Raw genomic sequence first — 18,055 nt, 5'->3', positions numbered from 1 at the left:
CAGAATGTTGGTACATTCTAGTGCAGAGCCCTAAATATATAGTTTTATTAGTGCCATGGGCAAACCTGTGCCAAGTGTGCCAAGGCGGAAGCCAAAGACTACCATTACCTTGTTAATAGCAGGCATTTAAGTCTGAGGTTGAGCAACCCATTTCAGCGTACAACGCAGAGCCAAAAACTAACCACAAAGAGGAGAAGCAGCCTCTCTGGAAAGTATCACAGGATCCTTTATGGCTCCCTAGATCTGCTCCATGGGCTGGAGCTACACAATACTCCCACTTGGAAATTTGGATGTAAAAATCCTTATGGGGGAACACTATTCGAGCAGGGTTGTCCATGATATGTGTAAGAGAGACGGAAAAAAATATTACAACGTTCCAGCGCCTCATTACTGTGGATTATGGATGTTCATTTTTTAGGTTTCTATAGACCCGTCCTGTTCCCTGTCTGACCCCAATCATAGCCTGTTCCACATATGCCATATTAATGTACCGTAATGTCACATGATATGTAGACAGGAAGACAAAGGAAGGACGGCGCTTATAAGGCAGTAATGTTTTTCACATGATAGAGGGTGAAAATCTGCTCCATATAAAGTTATGCTCATCACAGGCATAATTCTGTTGTTAAAGGGGTTGTCCACTTTCAGCAAACCATTGATATGGTTTGCGTAATTAAAGTTATACAATTTTCCAATATACTTTCTGTATCAGTCTTTCTCAGTTTTGTAGATCTCTGCTTGCTCATTCAACAGGAAGATTCATTGTTTACGCACAGCTCCCCGGTCATGTGACGTCACGTAGGTGCACGGCTCGTTAGTATCACAGAGAGTAATCAGCGCTGTGTGTCATAACGAGCCGTGCACCTGTGTGACATCACATGACCAGGGGCCAGTTTTTATCCAAAAGAAGTAAACAACGAAGCTTCCTGTTGAACGACAGCAAGCAGAGATCTAGAAAAACGTGAAGAATTGTTACTGAAAGTGTGTTGGAGAATTGTATAACTTTTCATTACATTAACAATATTAATTATCTGCTGAAAGTTGACAACCCCTTTAAATGGTGTGGGCTCTTGAGGGCTAATCGCTCTTTGGGATTGCTGCTGTTACGGAATGGAATCACCGAGAGCGGTTGCCAGACATTTAGGAAGTGGGTAGGGATAAGAATATGGAAGGCGAAGGGAGATCCTTCAGGTCTCTGTGCAACTTCCATGTACTTCATGACGTGCCAACACATCCCAGCATTCTCCCTAAACTTTCACTTTCTCACTTAGAATTTTGGATTGTTGGTTTTTGGGTTTATTAATGTTGATGCCCTATCTCCAGTTATCCCCTATTCACAGGATGGGGAGTAGCATGAGGATTGGTAAGGGTCAGATTGCTTGACATCCACCAATCACAAGAAGGGGACCCCCAGTGGTCAATTCTCCCTAATGGGTGAGCAGGTTGAGCCTGTGTCCAGCTACTCCATTCAATAGTATATGATTTTTCTAAATTACAGGACCAGTACTCACATTGACAGCAGCTGGAATTGCTGGAGATAGCTGGTTTGCATTTGGTTGGAATACAATATCCATCCCTGTGATTTATTATTATTATGTGCTGCCGTCTTCTTTTCTATTGCTGGAGATAGCTGAGCGTTGTGCTAGGCAATCTCCGACCGCTCCGATAGAATACAATGGAGAGGCAGGATGAATGCTTGACCTGTTGCTCAACCCATTAGTTATTAGTTTTGGATTGCTGTGGGTCACATTCTTGTGATTATTGGGGTCCCAGCAGTCAGACCCCTACCGATTATTTTGCTATCCCCTATTCACAGGGTAGGATAGGATATCCACAGGGTAAGTTGGTACAACCCCTCAAAATAAGATGGTGATATCAGGCTGGTGATCGGTCCGTAACTACTGTACCACTCTTAAAAGTTGAACTAATACAGCGAACGGGGACAGAACTATAGTTTCATTGTGCAACTTCCCCCACCAGGGCCTAGACTTTTCTTGGGGCCTGGAGGCAGCCGGGGCCCCGAATACCTGAGTGGCTGGCTAGTGCGGCCTTGGGCCCTGAGGTGTATGTAGGAGTCCCTGGATGATGGAGGTTGGGGGGCCCGTGGTGGTGATGCAGCCTAATCCAGGGATTACACTGAGGCAACGTTATGCAAATCAACTCACAGTTCTTTATTTAACTCCAAACAGAAGGCATCGGCCAAACAGTAGCAGCAGATTCAACAGGCTGGAAAGCTGGTAGGATATAGCTGGTCTGTAGGAAGAGCTGCTTGCAGCCTGGTAGTAACCTCAGGCTGGGCTGGTAAAGATGGAGCTGAGTCAAGATGGGGACCTCTGCTCTGGATCTTAGTCTCCTGACTTGCCCTAAGGGTGTCAGGCAGTGGCCTGAAGAACTTCTGCTTCCTTGTAGTGTGTCTGGAGCTCTGCAGGAGCTGCACTCTGGACCTGCTTCTTACTCTGCTGACCAGAATCCAAAAACTGTCTGACCATGAGGTCAGACCACATGCTCCTGCCCACCAGGGGTTCTTATACCTGCTGGTCAGGTGGCAGCACCATCCAACCAGCTTCCAGCTTGCTTTACAATGATACAAGGAGTATTAATGGTTATAAAATTTTACCTGTTAACTCTTGCCTTACCAAGCAGTGGCTTCAAGCTGCAATTACTAAGGCCGCTTTCACACTTGCGTTGCAGATCACGTCAGAGTCTGATCAGGGTGCGATCAGGGTTTGGTGAGTGAAAAACTTACATTTTTCTTCAGAGTTCATTCAGTTTTCACTCAGAGTTTGTTCAGTGTCTCAGCTTTTCATGAATGTTTTTCTGTGTTTTCAATGCGCTTTTCAATGTGCGTTATCTGTGCGTAGAAAGGACTCAGGACTGAGCTCTAGGTTTTTTACGGCAATTGATGCGTGAAAAACACTTGCATGAGACTTGCATGTGTCTCAGAGTTCGATGCGTTTTTGATGCATCTCCATAGACTTGTATGGTGCGTATTTCACACACGTGACTTGCAAAAATGCTGAGATTTAAACGTGTGTTAAAAAAAAGTTCTGGGAATCAAAAGCACCCGCAGAACACGCACGTGAAAAATGCAAGTGTGAACTGGACCTAAGTTGACCCAGCTGTAGCTTTTGGATGAGTTGCGCTGTCCCACCAGATAGATCCTGACAAGGAGTGGGCGCTATTCGTAACAACCATCTAGCCTATGCATTGGCAGGGGCGTTGCAATTGTCTTTGCAGTGGCAGCAGTAGGGAATCTGTGCGCGCTTTATAAATAAAGAATTATTATTACTTCGGCTTTAGCTTTTCTTCTCTTAAAGTGGTTGTCTGTTGTGAGTAAATTGAAGAGACAATAGCCAAATCAAGCAGTATTGCAGTTACCTGCAAATTTTTTTTTTATTTTTGGAATTTTTAAGGGGTCCCACAGGTCAGAAATCCCATAATTGTAATTTTGTAAAACATGCTAGTAATATTCCATTATGTGACACCAGTAAAAATGTCAGGATCTCATGTCATAGAATACAGCCGCCATCTATATACAGACACTGGGGCTTATTTACTAAGGGTCCGCGGATGCACTTTCGACGGTTTTTCCGTTGTTTTCGGGATTGGGGGTTGTGTCACACATGATCGGATTTTGGGGCAGCTGCGCTGGCTTTCATCGGGGGGTGTGGCCGACGGACAATCCGACTGATTCGGACTGAGTGCGGGATTTAACTTTCACATTGTGTCGCAAGACAATGCACTTACATGCACCAGGAAGAAGAAGGTGAACTCGGGCGGACCTGAGGGGGGAAGCGATAGATGCAGGATATCAGGCACACGATCTTAGTGAATCGCGGCACAGTGCATTATCGGCGGACAATGCACTTTCGTGAACTCGACGGATCGGGTAAGTAAATGAGCCCCCCTTTTGTGTGTTGGGAATAATGGATGTCAGAAATGTCCATCCCATAGAGCATGAAGCTGACACGCGTGCGCTGGGCCTTACCCTGTTGATTTGCATCGTGTGATCATGGATCCTTTCATCATGGATGTATTTATTTCCCGGTTGCACATGTTTCCTGCAATGTAAACACAAAGAAATGGGCCCTTTGTTACTGACATTGAAATCTATTATCCTAAATGATTCCTTCAGTCATTTGACATGTAAAGATTACTTAGCCAGAATTAAACGCTTCCCACCTGCACTTCACATCTCATTGGATAATTATACAGGTATTTTTAGTTGTTTGTTGCTTTCATTAACTCTTTATCGTCCCGTGTATTGTTCTGGCTGCTCTCAGTCTTCCAGCTCATCACCAAAATATTCCTATTGGTTTGCAAAGAAAATTAAAATGATCAACCAGTACAACACTGCCTCCTAGTGGAATGTTGCAAAACTACAGTTGTGCTTAGTAGCAGTTCACACCTCATTCAGCGGTATTTTTGGTCAGTTCATCTCTTTCCTTTATACTTTTCATTTTCTGTTTTTTGCCTACAAATACTGATGCAAAACACTGACCAAAATACTTCAGCTTTCACAACGCCACATATTTCTCAAAAATAACAATTATTCTCAAAGATTTGTAAGGACCCACATTTGTATTGTATCATCTGAGCATGTTATTGCTGTGTGTTATCTTATTTTATGTATATATCATATGTACCACATATACAGCGCTGCAGAAAACGTGGGTGCTATATAAAGATTTATTATTATTGTATGTCATTCCCCAAGGTTATAGAGCAGCCAGATCCCCAGCAATCACAAGAACTGATCTCTAGCCATTGCCACATTACAACTGATCCATTCACCTCTATGGGAATGCCAAAACAGTAAAATCCGACAGACAGGGGTCAGACCATGAGCAATCGGACACAAATATTGGGGCACCTTTACTAAGGGTCCGTCGGAAGTATTTCCGTCAGGTTTCACAAATTTTTTCCGTTATGCCCTGAATTGCCCCGGGTTTTTGGCGCACTCGATCGGATTGTGTCGCATCGGTGCCAGCTTGCATTCGACACAAATTGGGGGGAGGGGCGTTCGACAACCCGACTGATTCGGACAAACCACGGAATTTAAAAACCAAAGTGTGTCGCAAGATCAGCACTTACATGCACCGGGAAGAAGAAGGTGAACTCCGGCGGACCTCAGCGGGGAAGCAACACATGAAGGATATCGGGTGCATGATCTTAGTGAATCGCGGCAGCTCCGAATCCTCGTCGGACATTCCGGATCGGCGGCGTCAACGGGACGGGTAAGTAAATGTGCCCCATTGTGTTATCTGATATTAAAAGAGTATCATTTTCTATTGCATCAAACTTTTAAGTACTCTGCCATACATAATACAGGGGTTGTGCTTGGTATTGTAGCTTAGTAGCAGGAGAGAAGATGAACAACTAGTGCTGGTACAAAGGGGAGAAGAGGAAAGGATACTGTGCTGACCAACAGGGGGATGAACTAGCTGGGAAACCACACAGGCCATGAGTGTGATGTGGGGAGTATAAGACTTGCTGCTGACACTGGAGAAGAGGCGAAAGAGCTGAGAAGAAGAAGAAGGGGTTTGCTACACATGGCTTCACTTGCAAGGCTTTATGGGAATTGTAGTCTCTGTAAACAAGCACTGCAGGAAATAAGCAATGTTTACTGGAATCATAAAACAGGTAAATTATATATATATTTTAGTGATAGTAACACAAGCCTCATGAGACCAATAAAGTTGCATAGAGATGATATGATGTCATCCCAACTGCTGGATTCAGAGCGGCACAGAGCAATAATGGGAATCTGGGGAACAAAATATGATGGGTTTCTGAGGGGGTAGAAATATTAGGGGGCACAATATCGGGAGGTGGGAGCACAATAGGGCCGATGTTGGGCCTGTCTGGTGCCGGTCTCCTCTCCCCCCTCCTCGGACTTCCTACAAGGTAGGCACAATATAAGGGGGCTACAAAGTGAAGTATACCTGGGAGACACAATATGAGAGGACCACAAAATAAAGTATATCTAGGGGGCACAATATGAGGGGGCCGCAAAGTGAAGTATATCTGGGGGGCACAATATGAGGGGAAGCTGGGTACAATATGAAGGAGCCACTATGTGACAGGGAGCTGTGGGGCCATAATGTTCAGGGTAGATTGGGGGCTCTAATAGGGGATTCATACTGTGTGGGAATGGAGTAAGGGACAGGGAAAAAGGTGGGGCTTAGGAGAAATGTCTGCATCTTTTGTACATCTATCCCCTGCACAAATGTAGTTGGTGGTGATATGGACATGTTTGCTAGGGAATTTCAAACTCTTTTTTGATGACACCTCTAAAAGACATCTACCACCAGAATGAAGGATTGTAAACCAAACACACTGATATACAGATATGTGCCCCCTCTGGAGCTTAATCATCTTTCAGCTTTACATGCCCTTTAAAAGGCTTTAAATATTCAAATGAGCCTCAGGTGTTCCAGGCTCCGTAAACACCTATGAAGCCCAGAGCCCCTCAGGCTCATTTACATCATTGTAAAAGCCTTTTAAAAAAAACAGGGCATAAGAAGCTAAAAGAAGAGCAGATCCTGCCAGCACATCAGTGTGCTTGCTTTACAATCCTTCATCCTGGTGGCAGATGTCCTTTAATTTCTGTATAATCATTGGTGAGAGTTTATGAAAATCAGTTTCCGTTTTTGTCATTACAAAATGTATATCTTGTGTATATATATAATGTATAAACTGAATCTGCAATCGCCTGCTGCAGGTTTCTTAATCTATAATCTGGATAGAACTGCTGTTTGTTTGTCTCCCAGACCTTTGCTTGTTTTAGATGGTTAATGTGATGTCCTCTGTGACCCGCTCTGTCCCTGACCACATTCTTTTGCTAAAAGTTGTTGACCAAGTTTGAATGGCACGCTCTATGTACAGGTCACTGTATAGGGACGAGGGTCCTTTTTCCCTCTTTGAATGCAGCGGCAGGTTGCAGAAGGAGGCTTCCATTTTATTCATTCTCTGGCAGTGATAGCCAGCATGGTGGCTCAGTGGTTAGCACTACAGCCTTGCAGCGCTGGGGTCCTGGGTTCAAGTCCCATCCAGGTCAACATCTGCAAAGAGTTTGTATGTTCTCTCCGTGTTTGCTTGGGTTTCCTCCGGGTCCTCCAGTTTTCTCCAACACTACAAAACATCCTGGTAGGTTGATTAGTGAGCCCCATTGGGGACAGGGACTGATTTGCAAAACTCTGTGTAGCGCTGGGTAATCTGTGTGCGCTATATAAATAAAAGTATAATTATTATATCCAATTTAGTGACAGGCCATCTTTGATTGTCACATAATTAAGCTGAACCCTGTTCTTGTGATTTGTGAGGGTCCGACACACCTGTCTCCAGCACACCTCTCAACTTTTGGGATGATGAATGAGGGACATGGGATGTATCAGCCCTGGACTTGACCAATCCCTAAATCCACCACTAATCCCCCACCACTGCAGCTCCCCACCATCTAGTTAATGACCCCTTTCTATAGTCTCCCTCCATTTACATTCTATTGAAACCTGGGAGTACAGAAACTTTCCAGAAGATCCTTAGGTGTGAATGGTCCTGCGGCTACGCATTTGGACATGGACCACCTGGGGGAACTTGTATGCCCTTGTACTCATGGTCCTTATTTTATGGGGCCTACATATACTTCTATTACTAAACTATTGCTGTGGGTCTTCATAATGACCAAAAAAGAGATTATTTGCGGGGCCTGGGTTGCTGCTGTATAATTTCACTGTTTTATTAGTCCAGGTAGGTACTAACCTCCATCTAATGTGGTACTGAGGCTCATTTACTAAGGGCCTGAACGCCGCACTTTTGTCGGGTTTCCCGAATATTTCCGTTTTGCGCTGAATTGCACCGGGTTTTTTGCGCACACGATCGGATTATGGTGCATCAGCGGCGGCTTTCACAGGACAGAAATCGGGGGGAATGGCCGTCGGGCAACTCGATAGATTCGGAAAAACCCCAGAATTTAAAAAACGAATTGTGTCACAAGATCAGCACTCACATGCACCAGGAAGAAGAAGGTGAACTCCGTTGGACCACGGCGCAGCAGCGACACCTTCAGGAACTTTGGCGCACAATCTTAGTGAATCGCGCCGGACCCGAATCCTCATCGGACAACGCACCGTGAGATCGCGACGGGACCAGGTTAGTAAATCTGCCCCACTGAGTATACATGATTTTGGGTCCTTTTAACATTTTTTGTGTGTATTTAGGAGGTTTTACAAATTTCCTGACTCCATTGGACAGTTTAACCTGTATTCTATGTATTTTGTCTTTTATTCAATTCTTTAGACCCTCCTAACCAAATTACATCTACTTTCCGTGAATGTAATGACAACTGTGATCACAATATAATCCGCCTATAGCTTCACCTTATGAGCAATGTTATAAGAAATTATACAGAAATTATACAAAATAAATCTGTCTCTATAGTAATAATATTGATTTGGATATAATTTAAAAAATAAACCGTCGGTGGTCTTCAATCTGTTGGAATTGCAGAGTGATGACAGACACCGGTGAGACTCAGAGCAATTTCCGGTATCATTGATGGCGGAGGGACCACTTATTCATAGATGTGAAATTATTATTTGTAGGAATCTTCCAGTAATATTTTATTATTTTACCTAAATTATACCACATAGTCATTTTCATGGACGGCTGCTATTTAGAGCCTGGATTCTCTGGATCCACCTAGATGGGACTTTTACATTGAATAATAAAACTATTGCTGCAGCAGTTGGGATCCGGGTATGTGTAATGAGAAGAATAGTATAGTCAGGCTGGTAGTTGAGAACAGCGCCCTCCTCAGTTCGGGAGCTGTTAGGGAGATTGACCATCTCTCTAGGAAAATTCTTGAGTATTATGTAATTGCAGCTGTAGATACTGCCAGGAAAGGTAACAGTTAAGTTGGTGTAAGGAAGTATCCAATGATGTGGCTGTATTGTTAGCTGGGGTGTGATTGGAGAGGTGCTACCACCTGATCAGGGGGAGTATAAAACCCCTGCTGGGTGGAAGCACATGGTCTTACCACATGGTCCCAGCCCAGATTGTAGAGTCAGAGTGCAGAGAGAGACAGTGTGAGCAGCACACCTTCAGTGCTGCCACAGATACTAATCCCAAGAACTGATTGTGCTTCAGGCCTACTGCCTGACACACAGGGCAAGTCAGGAGACTCTAGACCAGAGCTGCAGCGGCCACAATTTTGACACAGCTCCACCTCAACTATCCCAACCTGCATCTACTACCAAGCTGGTGCATCATTCCTGCGGACCCCTCTCCATGACCACTCCAGTAATCCAATTCTGGCTGTTCAATAAGCAACTGTAAGTTGATTTGCACAACGTTGCCACCGTCTGATCTCTGGATATGGCTGCTTACCACACGGGCTTCCCCATCTATTACCCAGGGATTCATCCTACAGATACATCAGGGGTCGCCCCAGGGAGAAACCAGTGCATCAGCCTCTCCCTCCATATTTCCTGCACACACCACCCGCTGGAGACCTGCCAGGCTGTAGGTCAGTCCTCCGGTCCCCATACCAAGTACCGTGACATCAGCGTACCCCAGGCAGCAATTGACAGCCACTCCGGTATTCTAGGCCCCTGCTGCCTCCGGGCCCCAAGAAAAGGCCAGGCCACGGTGGGGGATGTTGCATATGTATATCCACATACATGAACACATCCATGAACTCATACAGCAGACACATTATACACATGAACATATAAAACACGTGAATATACACATCAATATATGAAATACACACAATTTAGATATAAACATATGCAGTACTAATACAATATATACACTACAAAATACACATGCAAATACAATATATAGACCTTACATTAATAATTCACATACCTACATGTCTGACAGAACTTCAGCAGGGGACAGGCGACACCATTAGAGGAGGAGCAGCTGGAGAGCACCGGGAAGCCCAGTGTCTTTGCAGCCTCCTCCCCTCTCCGTCCCTGCACCCTCCTCTCTATGTCCCAGCACCCTCCTCCTTTCTCCGTCCCTGCACCCCTCCTCTCTATGTCCCAGCACCCTCCTCCCTTCTCCATCCCGTACGTCTACCATTTCCTGTAAAGCAGGAGGGCCAGGAGCCAGGAGGAAGACAGAGAGAGGCTGCACACTCCGGGCACACAGCAAGTTACTGCGTTCCATTAAATCCCTCCCTGCCTGTAAGAAACCAGCTTATGCAGCAACCGTGCGCTGCATCAGGGGCCCGCGGCTGACTGCTGGATGCTCAGAGCAGATATAAATGGTGACAGCTGCGGGCCTCTCTCCTCTTAAGGGCCCGGTCGGGGTCGCAGGGGGTGCGCCCCTGTTTATATCAGTTCTAGGGAAAGGGGGTTGATTTGAATTTTTATTTTTTTATTATCCTTTTTTTCCTTTTATTTATTTTTATATAATAAAATATTTTTCAGATTCCCTAGGTTGTCTTGTTGATACTACCATATACAGGCGGTCCCCTACTTAAGAACACCTGACTTACAGACGACCCCTAGTTACAAACGGACCTCTGTATATTGGTAATTTACTGTACTTTAGCCTTAGGCTACAATAAACAGCAATAACAGTTGTCACAGGCGTCTGTAATGAAGCTTTATTGTTAATCCTGGTTCTTATGACAACCCAACATTTTTAAAATCCAATTGTCACAAAACATTTTTTGCTGGGGTTACAATTATGAAGTATACAGTTCTGAGTTACATACAAACTCAACTTGAGAACAAACCTACAGAACCTATCCTGTACGTAACCCAGGGACTGCCTGTACTGAAATACTACAGTATGGCAGTATATGGGGATTTTCCTCCTCATTCATTACAATGTGCAAATTGAATGGGTTAAAACGAGACAGGTCTTCCAAAGACCCAAGGCTGCCATAGGGATCAATTACAGCTCCTGATGACATCACCAAGGAGCGACGATCATCACCAAGATGGTGGCACCCATGCACCGCCATATTTTTTAAGCTTTGCCCGCGGCGATTGACAGGATAACACCTGCGATCGGTGCTAGCAGCTCGTGAGCTCTCTCTGTGCACCCACACCAGACTTGCACCATAATATTACGGCACACTTCTTTCGGTTAATTGCCAAACTCTCTGACCCTCGTCAAAAGTCTCTCACTCAGCCAAACTAAAGAGACGCAATCACGACAAAACAGCGCTGTCTACAGTTGGGATTCTGTTCCTTCTGGAATAGATATGCTTGTTTGGTTTAAAGCCACAGGGTTCTTGGAAGTCTTGCTTGATGTTAAGGGAGCTTCCTCACAAGCTAGCTAAGAGGGAATGTTTTCCTTATCCCATCCTTCAAAACTTATTTGCATATTGATGGTGCATATAGTGATGGAGACTGGGCGATTGTAATCCCAACCATGGCTGAAATGTGATGAATTCTAAAAGCATTTTTTTTCCCTTAAATATGCAACATCCCCCACCGGGGCCTAACCTTTTCCTTGGGGCCTGGAGGCAGCCGGGGCCCAGAATCCCGGATTGGCTGATGGTTGCGGCCTTAGTACGCTGTGATGACGGTGCTTGGTATGGGGACCGGAGGGCTGTCCTACAGCCTGGCAGGTCTCCAGCAGGTGGTGTGTGCAAGAAATATGGAGGGAGAGGCTGATGTACTGGTTCTCAGTAGGGCAATGCCAGATTGTTGGATAGTCCGGATTACTGGAGTGGTCATGGAGAGTGGTCCTCAGGAGTTGGTTCACCAGCCTGGTAGTAGATGCAGGCTGGGATGGAGCTGTGTACAGTTGTGGAAGCTGCAGCTTTTATCCTGGGTGTGGCTAAGTGTTAGTGCTGATGGTGCACAGACACATCTGTGACAGGATGTGCTCTATAGTAAGAGCTGAGGCCTAAGAGACCAGTGGTAAGAGCTTGTGCTCTCAACGGTTTCTGGAACTCAAGAGACCTAGCCCGTCCCTGTCCAGGGGTTTTATTAAACCCTGGTCAGGTGGTGGCTCACTCTCCAATCACACTCCAGTGTACATAAAGGAATACAATTGGTTGTCAATTCACTTAACTTAACCCTTGCCTGGCAGTATCTACAGCTGCTGATGGCTAATAATAACTACATGATCCCTAAGGTGAGTTGCTCAGGCTCACCTGCTGGGGAGCTGCAGATAAAGGGCCTCGTTCGCAAACACTCCTCTGCCCATGCGTTGGAGAACCTGACAGGCGAATGGTAATCTCAGGGTGTATTAGGTTTGTGGTTTCTAAGACTTAGATCAGTCAATAATCTAGTGCCATCTAATGACCTAAGGGAGTTATAGCCATTCTTAGTTGGTTTACCATATTGGGGAGGTTCAGCCTCGTGCAACACAGTAAACTTTCATCAAAGACTATTTCTAAAGAGTTCATGGAGCTAGTCCTCTCCGGCGCCCTTCTACATAACAGGCTACCTCCATTATCCACCAGTGACTCAATCTTTCCAGGCTATGGACCTCTCTTTTTTGTTGTCTAGTCCACTGCAACAGGGGAACTTAGGACCTTTCCAAAATTTGTTCTTTAGGTCTGATTACTTATGCAATATGGGTCTTGCACATACTACATTACATCTCCTGTACCTGAACTCTGAAAGGGGTCCTACCACCCAACAGTCCTGACACATCTCATCACAGTCTCACATTACTTTACAGTAAAATACTTGATATGAGTTTTTTTGCCCATTTTATAAACTTACATTAGTTCCGTATCCAAAATCAAGTTATGATTTGGTTTTATTTCGGCCGTTTGAATGCCATGTTAGGGGGTGCGAGTTCAGCACATAATATACATTAGCCACATAAATAAATATAGACCCGATGGAGATACAGTATGTCAAATATAAAAATTTTTATCCAATAATTGTGGAGCTGTTGGAGTTCAAGGTTTCCCTTTCTCATTACTTGTACTCACCACTAGATGACGCTCTAGTAACAGCAGCGCAGTCACAGGCCTCAGCCGCACAACTATGAGCCTTGTCAAATATCCCACCTACAATGCAATGAGGAGTCACAAAGGAATTTGGAGGAGATGGATTTTTTCTTTAGATTTATCTGCGGCCTACTACAGCTGCATAATTCGGCAGGACAAGGGAGACACAGCAGACTCACTAGTCTGCCATTCACCTTCACTCCCACATAATAAGATGGAGGGTAGTGGCGTAACTAGGAGAGACAGTTCCCCCTAGCAGGCTACTACATGGGGCCCCCTTCCCACTTAAAAAATATACAAATTAGTATACTCACACATGCGAGTTACAATCACATATAAATACACTCACGTGCATATACACACACATACAGTGCCATATGCAACATACTCACATACAGTGTATACAGACACCATATACACATCACAGATATCACTATATATGTTATCTACATATTATGCTGGACAATGTGCAGTACAACATAGATATAATGGTGCACATTCTCCATTCCTTATAGTGTCAGGTCGGATGACGGGGCCCCCTGACACTGCGGGCCCCATAGCGGCTGCTATGGCTGCTACCGCTGTAGTTACGCCCCTGGTGGAGAGGAACTGTGCAAACCACAGCTCCACCATATATAATGCATTGGGCAAAAAATGGTCAGATTCAGTGAGGACCCAAAAGTCAGATTCTTATCCATTGCAACATACCCAAACTACTTTCTATAAACGTAATGGTAAAACTACTTTAAAGGGTTTCTCCGGGTATTTTAAGTGTAAAATATGACTTTCGGGCTCATGCACACAATCATGTTTAGTGCTGGAAACACAGTTTAAGTGTCGGACATACAGTATTTCTGGACTTTTCTCTGACCCAAACTCAAAGCATCATCATTTACTATACTGTGACTTCCAGCCTCACGGTGGTACCATCAGAAGATCATTTCAATATGTGACACAGGCCTCATGGTGAGACTGAATTTATAGCATCAGCGCAAATTAGAACTAGAAGACCCATATAGCCGTACAAAAAAGCCTTTAGTGGAACAATTGCAATACCTCTGCCAATGTTTAGGCAAAGGATAGTTGTGAATAGGGCCCTCTATCTGTCAGGATCCATCTGGTGAGCCTGCGCAACTCACCCAAGGGATAATGCAGGGAGATCTCAGGTAATCTGCAGCTGTAGCCTCTGCCTGAACAGGCAATAGTTAAATTGGTATAAATTATTGACAAATGAGTTGGCTGTATTGTAAACTGGAGTGTGATTGGAGAGGTGCTACCACCTGACCAGGGGGAGTATAAAACCCCTGTGCAGTGGGAGCACAGGTCTCTTTATCACCAGCTGCCTTGAAGAGCACTTGCTCGAGACGTCATGGTCTTTCCACAGAGCAACAGTCCAATCTACAGAGACAGAGTGAAGAGAGAGACAGTGTGCAGCACACCTTTAGAGCTTACATTTAACCTAAACCAGGATCAGAGTCCGGAGACTCTAACCAGAGCTTCAGCTTACATAGGTTGGACACAGCTCCATCTCAATTCTCCCAGCCTGCATCTTCTACCAGGCTGGTGCCCTATTTCTGAGGACCCTCTCTACAACCACTCCAGTACCAGAATCCGCTGTTGACCGTTTAGGCCCGTTGGCTGCTACCTGTTCAATAAAGAACCGTGAGTTGATTTGCACAACGTTGCCTCCATCTGATCCCTGGATACGGCTGTCTACCACCACGGGCCCCCCATCCATTACCCAGGGACTAATCCTACAGACACTCAGGGGTTGCCCCAGGGAGAACCAGTACATCAGTCTCTCCCTCCATATTTCTTGCACACACCACCTGCTGGAGACTGCCAGGCTGTAGGACAGCCCTCCGGTCCCCATACCAACATCCGTGACACTAGCGTGCCTAGGCCGCAACCACCAGCCACTCCGGCATTCTGGGACCTGGCCCCAAAAAGGGCTAGGACCGGGTGCAGGATGTTGCACAATCAAATCAGCGCAATTAAGCTCATACAGTAGCTTAAAGGACACCTGTCATCAGGTCTGTGTCACTAGTCCTGTCACCTCTACCTGTTGGAGCAGCTCACAAGGATCCCATCCCAGCCTTTATCTAGTCACTTCATACATTATTCATTGTAAAATCACATATTTTTTATCAAGTAAATGAGGCTGGTCACATGGTCAGAGGCAGTGATGTCACCCCTGTTACCCCTCCCCTCTCCTCCCCCTGCTCATGTCTGTCTGTAATGTATAGTAAAGCATGGCTAGTGTGTGTACTGCATCTGCTGACATGCTGCATCCTCCTAATATACATGTAAGAGACACAGACATCAGCTACACATGAATCTGACATGTTCTGCTGTAACATGGCTGCCTGGAGCTGCTGTATCTCTCCTATACACACACACAGGCTGCAGGGGGCGTGGCCACCAGCACCAGGAAGCGCATCATTATACAGGCTCACATCATTATACAGGCTGTCAGTCATGCACTGGGGGTGTGGCTGTGCCTCCCACTCATGAATAGAGTGGACAGCTTCATTGGACATTTCACAGGTCATTTGCATACAGCTTTAGGACCTCATTGCTTAGGTTTACAGGCATGTAGAGGGACAATAAAGGGATAGAGGCAATGCTCTCTAATGGCAGTTTATGAAAATATATTTAGTTTAGGGGGGTTATTTTGCATGATGGGTTCTCTTTAAAGGGATCCTACCACCTTCACTAAGTGTTATAATCTGCTGTAAGTATGACACTGTGAAATGCACAGTGATTTCCAAAATACTTTTATTATTTCTATCCAGCAGTTTTCTAGATATTTTCATTTTAATCTGTATGCTAATGAGGCAGTTGGTGCACCCAAATGTGTCCTCAGAACCTGGAGCAATACTATTTCATCTTAAATACTTATCTCTTCTCCTAGTGTCACCCCGTGCTACTCATAAGACAAATCTCCTGTTTATCCAGTGAATAGTGCTCCAGGTGGAAATAGCAGTCCTCCAGGAATTAAAGTAAACCTACCATTTGATTTCCTGCATGGTGAACCAAACATACCTTGAGAATGCTGTAGCTACACTGATTCAGAAACATATCTTGTTTAATTCCTGTACTGAGTGGTTTTGCTGAAAAAACAATTATAAATAATGACAATGAGGCCCTGTTTCTGCACTGCACCAGAGAATGATGTAATTACTGTGTTCACCCTGACAGGCAGAAGTAATCAATGGCTGCACTAACCCCAGCTGCTGTATATGAGTCATCCAACTCAGGTTGATTAGTCCTGTCTGGACAGTTCAGGAATATTCGTGTAATGTAATGAACGGCAGACTGCATGCAACCCAACCCGACCTTTCCCAAGGTCCTGAATTTTATGACTATTTTTTGAGCAAAACCCCTCAGATCAGGGATTCAACAAGATATGTTTCTGTATCAGTGTCAATACAGCATTCTCATGGTATGTTTGGGTCACAATACATGAAAACAAATGGTAGATTCCGTTTAAGGACACAGCATTGGTACACCAGGAAAAGCACAACGAGCAGACATATTAATGTTCTTTTGGACATCACAGTGCAATTCTTAATAGTCTACCAGAGGAATATAATGCTTGGCTGCTGTTTTCTGACAGTGATGTGACATTGATAGTGCACGTGCACGTCCGCTGCAGCCTGAATCTCCTGCTGTAGCAGCCAGCCTCTGTATACAAACAGTAATGGCCATCACCACAGGATAACGGGAGCATGGAGAAAGAGGTCACTATAAGATGTTTATTGTTGTAGTACTCCCACCAGTAATGTATCATTTTTTTCTCTGATCCTGGACAACCCTTTTAAAGAAGAGATGAGCTGTGATAATCATCCATGCAGACCCTGAATAGCGAAGCATAATTGTGAATAGTGTCCATTCCTGACCCACACCTCACATGTCCTGCCCTCGTTTAGAGGTGCTGTTGTGATGTACAAATATTTGTTAGCCTGAAGAAACACATTTCTACATCCAGGATATTGAAAAATAATGGCACACTATCTTCTAAGGCACATATTCCAATGCGGGGGCCCCAAGCTGGTTAATTACTCACAGTATAAATGGTTTCTGGATTGTGTTGCATTGGGGTCCAGCAACGTCAAGTTATGTCTTTGGCCTCCAGTATTCATGAACATCAACAGCGAGGAGCTCCGAGTGCACCTCAACCTAATTATATCCTGAAATGATAATATGATCCCAAACTGGCAACCTAACATGTGCTGCGTCCGGGATCCAGGAGACAATCCGAAATCCGAATACAATTTCATGGACCACACATGGCCATCTCAATAAACCTGTGATGCCTAACATTTAGCAGGCACAGATTCCATTGAAGGGAACTTATTGTGGAGTTATGGAAACAATGTTGAACTGCGAGCTGTGTTGTTACTGTAACGTGTGAGCTGCGTAAACATTGTAGCCCAATGTTCTACACTGTTTCTGTAACTCCAGTTCATTTCAATAGAAGTTACAAAAGCAATGTAGCCCAGATGGTTGTCTATTTCTGTTACTGAACCACCATTAATAGTCTGAGTAAAGACAGAGTGATCTGTGGGACAGGTTCTCACCTTAGAAATAGGCAGAGAACCCAGAAGAAGGACCCACATCTATCAATGTATATTATACATGAAAATGCAATTGATCATTTTCATGGGGGAACCACCCACAGGAAATCTACTATTTGCATACCTTAAAACTGCTGTAGCTACAATGATGCAGGCACATATCTTTTTTAATCCCTGAACTGAGTGGTTTTGCTGAAAAAACAATTATAAAATTATGATAATGAGGCTTTTTCTTGTCCTGCCCAGCATAAGCCATAAATATATCATCACTGTGTTGTCCATGACAAGCAGAAGTAATCAATCGCTGCACCATCCCCCAGCTGCTTTGTGTGAGTTATCCAGCTCAGTGGAAAGAGAAAAAAATATAAGAGTCAGGGATCGGATGGTGCTGGATCTTGTTTCACAGATGAACGGGATACTCCAATAGACATCCATATTGGAAAAACATATCAGTTATCCAGCTCTGGTTGATTAGTCCTGTCTGGCAGTTCAGGAAGCTCTGTGTATGTGGAAGTAATGTATTTATGTACGGCACCCTGCT

This window comes from Engystomops pustulosus, chromosome 3, assembly GCF_040894005.1.
Source record: "Engystomops pustulosus chromosome 3, aEngPut4.maternal, whole genome shotgun sequence".
Taxonomy (NCBI): Eukaryota; Metazoa; Chordata; class Amphibia; order Anura; family Leptodactylidae; genus Engystomops; species Engystomops pustulosus.
This window is presented reverse-complemented; position numbering follows the sequence as displayed.